The following is a 4,139-nucleotide window of genomic DNA, read 5'->3' on the forward strand; positions in this document are numbered from 1 at the left end:
TATTGTGCTCTGCTGATCATTCTTAAAAATACTTCATGGAAATAAGTTAGTTAAAATTAATTTATTTTGATTGTGAAATTCTTCAGTTTCACCAGGAAATACTGTATATATCTTTACTATCAAAGAAAAACTGGAAGAGAAAACAATGTTACCTTAACATCATACTTTCTGAAAAACACATTTGCAGTTTTAGAAAACCACTAAATTAAATCTCATTTTAAGATAAAGATGTTGAAATATTTGAATATATTTGTATGGAAGTCATTTAATTTAAGTTTAGTAAATATTTTGCATGTTTAGATTGAACTCATTAAGCATTTTAGATTTGGAGAAATATTTAATTTGCTGTCACAATATGTAGGACTAAAAGCGTGGGTTACTTCGAATCAGATTTTGGCAGAGAGGAGTAACATCTTTTAGTGTATATGCTGCATCATTAATTTTGAATTAAACATTTTTGGTTTGAGATATTTATTCAAAATTTTCCAATGACATTCTAAAAATAATGTCACATTCTTTGCTTAAAATTGATGCAGTTGTTTTGCTGATAAGTCCTAAAAACAGTGAAAGAAACAATGTATATATTTCAGCCATTATTTTTGGCATGGCAACCGAAATAGAATTTTTCTTTGTTTTTAAATTAGCTCTGGATCAGAATATCTCATTGGAAAGTATTAACAAAATGGATCTGACTAATATCCATATATTGTAAGCTGTAGATCTATATATCTATAATTACTTTTTTTTCCTGATTTCAATCTAAGCACAGGCAGTTACAGGAGGGTGTGATGATTATCGTGTTATTTATGCTCAAATGAGGTGCAGGAGTCTCATGGTCCCTTGAGAGATCTTGATCTCATTTTCCTGCTGGATAAAACTCCTGTTTTACTGCATGAGCAATTCTGAGATTCAGAGAGTCAATAGAACTCTGCTTCCCCAGGATATTCAGATCAACTTTCCCTTTTGGTTAATCCCTTAGGCGGAGAGCATGTCACCTCCAACATCTAGAGAGACAGACTGCTTTATAATCAAGCTGTGTGCATCAAGCTGGAGCTCTGCAGACCTGAAATTAGCAATGAGGGACAGAGCACGGGTATGTTTTAGGGTGTTTAGAACCATGTACTGGTATATTCTTAAGATAAATGGAAGGATCATACCTCTGACTTTTCTTTTCTCACCCAGGAGCACCAGATGTCATCAAGAGCCTCCAGCAGAGGTCCTTTTTCCAAGTACCTCACAGACTATGAGGAAATAATTTCTTACATCATAATTAGAGGCTGATCTTGTCACATGAAAGTTCCAATTCATTTTCTGATTCCTGCACATAGCTCATACATCCTAAATAAATCCTCTCCTATCTTTTGATGCTTTCTGATTACACAGAAATGCTTTATTTTCTCCCACATCTTCCTCTCCCCCAGTAAATGGCTCTAGGGCACATCATTCAGGGCAGGGGCTTCACCAAGCTGTAATCACTACTTGCTGTTCTGCTGTATCTGCTTTGTGTATTGTCATCTTCATTCTCCAGGCAGGTCAGTGAAGCTCTACCTGGATAGTCAATTTTGAAAAGAATGCAAATGATTATGTTTTAATGGGAGATGCATTAATTGCAGATTCTGGTAAATAACTATTTATGAAATCCCCTCAGTGTGTTTCCACCACATCAGGAATTAATGTCAGGCGAAGACATTTGTGTATGAAATGCTTTGCTCATGATTGACACAGGCATTGAGTCAGAGAGATTGAAATAGCTCAGGAGTTACTGTCTACACAGGGAAGTATGTTAAAAATAAATAAAAATATGAACACTTGTAAAGAACAGGGACCTGGTTTTCCCTTCCTGTCTAAATTTGTAATCCTGCACTGAGCTTAGCTGTATTTAACAGCCTGAGAATTGGAGTTAATGAGCAGTGCTGAACTCTTACAGGTAAATCCTCCAGGGCTGCCATCACTCTGCAGAGGCCTTAATTATGAGGGGTCTTTGGATTGTTATTTTGTTTTTGTTGGTTTATTTTGGGGTGTTTTTGTATTGCCACCAAACAACTTGAAATGCAATCTTCCTAAAAACAAAGAACAAAATGTAGTCCTTCAGCTTGCCATTTCTTTGCTAACTATTATTTTGATGTTGGAATTTAAGCTTGTCAAGCATTCTTAATGAAAAAAATGGGACAGGATGAAGGATTTGTCATACCAGTTCAAAGTTTTGGCTGCTTACCCGAGCAAAGGCAAATTAGAAGGCAGATAAAAGTTTTAAGGAAAGCAGGTTTAAGGGTTGTGTGGGGGCTATTTACAGTAATATACAGGGAAACCAGCTTTTTGTTCTCTCTAAATGGGGTATGTGAAAGTCAAGGCTGTGACTAAGACTGCACAGCTGGTTACAGCAAGAACGGCTCGTTGTATTTGATTTTCTTGGGATTGTTGCTCACTCCCATTTTTATCAGCACAGCATCATTGTAATTTTTCTCCAAGGTTGGGTATGAGAACATAATGCTCTTTGTGGAGTAATTAGGGTGCTCATATAACACAAGCAAACATGCCTCACAGCTGGAAACCTCTCCTTTAGAAATTACTTAGAGGGAATTTGCTTTCAGAGCCTTGTAGAATAGCTCAGTGTAACAGGAGAGATTCCCATCCCACATGGAAGTCTGTTTCTCAGCCATAGTGAGCAAGTGAATGACTACAGCCTTTAAAAGGAGATTTACTTCACTCTGCACTTCGAAACTTAAGCAGGATCTGCTGAGTAAAGATTAAGCCATATAAATTGAAGTGGTTGGATTTTGTGTGAGATGATTTCCGTGGTAGGACTTAGCCTGCTTTTACTTTGCATTAGAAGATGTGCAATTAGAAGCACTAAAAGCTACTAAAGAGGGGGTTGGAAATAACATATATCACTCATCCTTTCCCACAATGGGAAGATGGGATGTATTGTTTCCAGCTCTAACAAGTAATTCTCAGTACCGTTTTGCTGCTTTTCAGATGTATTATTTTACAGTGTTTATATCTTTTCCATCTAAAGCTCCCCACACTCATAAAAAAAAAGCCTAATGCCATTTCTTTTTCAAATTTTAAAGTACAAGATGTTAAGGGTAAAGCCTGTAACTGAGGTGTTAGGACAAATCCACCCTGCAGCTCTATCTCTGGGAACTCCACGTTTGTGCCTGATCCCTGTCTCACATTTTCTGTGTGCACACACACCTTAGCAGTGAGGAGCCTCCTGTATATTTATGTTGCTTAAGGTTTTCCCAGAGAAAAGCTTTTTTGACCTTTCTGTGAGAAGCTTGAGGAGCTCTGTTGTTTGCAGAGGACTTTTGAAATAGAGCCATGCAGTCAGAGCATTGCCTTTCTTTGTCCTGAGATTCCAGTCAGGTTCAGCTGAGGTATAAAGATGCAGTTATCAGAGAAATACTTGCAGAACTTGCATTTAAGCCTTCCAGTCTAAGACCAGGTTCTTGCCATTGCCAAAAGAATTTATTGCTGGCAAAACCAGAACTAAATGGAAGGAAATGGGACAGAGATCTGAACTGGATTTCCTCCAGTAATCTGAGCAGGTTGGGTGGGGTTGTGATGTTCTCTGCACACAGAAAGTTCTGCTGAGCAAAAGCATTAGCAGTAACTGAGCCCTCAGACAAACAAACACAGTTATTTCTTCCTCCAGCTTTTAAGATCATCAAGATTATATTGACCCAATATAATACAGCAGTTTAAAATCCCATATAATTATATTATTGTCTCTGCTGGATTTGCTTTCAAATTAATTCTACTCAATGTTGTGGCAAATTAATTTTGGAAAGTCATTAGAAGCGTCAAAGTAATCCCATTGTAAATCAGTTTGTTGCTGCTATATGAGCCAAAACCTCAAAATAATAATTAAAAAAAAATAGTTGTGGAGACATTAGTAACAGTAGCTGAAGGGTTAATTAGCCTTTAATTGAGTCATTACTTGACCAGACAAATTATAAGCATATTCAGTGTGTGCCATTTTACACAAGTTTTCCCTGATTTTTTCCTAAGGTAATAGGCCTAGCAGTTAGCTGGCTGCTGCTCCTGCTATGCTTCGGCAGCTGTCATTTTGACATATTTTCTGCTTTCTTTAGAAGAGAGAGGTTGATTGAATGTGAGAAAAGTGGAACTTTGACAGG

At 37.2% G+C, this 4,139-nt stretch overlaps 1 long non-coding RNA gene across 1 annotated transcript; it reads right to left on the bottom strand.

Annotated features, from left to right (window-relative positions):
* Window positions 1–859: 859 nt before the first annotated feature.
* Window positions 860–1,245, bottom strand: LOC111935649 (uncharacterized). The gene is made up of 2 exons (XR_002867775.2): window positions 1,158–1,245; window positions 860–1,063 (listed from the first exon to the last, which is right to left on the bottom strand). It is a non-coding gene; the product is annotated as an uncharacterized LOC111935649 (long non-coding RNA).
* Between the last annotated feature and the right edge of the window lie 2,894 nt (window positions 1,246–4,139).

Source organism: Cyanistes caeruleus, chromosome 15 (genome assembly GCF_971803275.1).
Source record: "Cyanistes caeruleus chromosome 15, bCyaCae1.hap1.1, whole genome shotgun sequence".
Taxonomy (NCBI): domain Eukaryota; kingdom Metazoa; phylum Chordata; class Aves; order Passeriformes; family Paridae; genus Cyanistes; species Cyanistes caeruleus.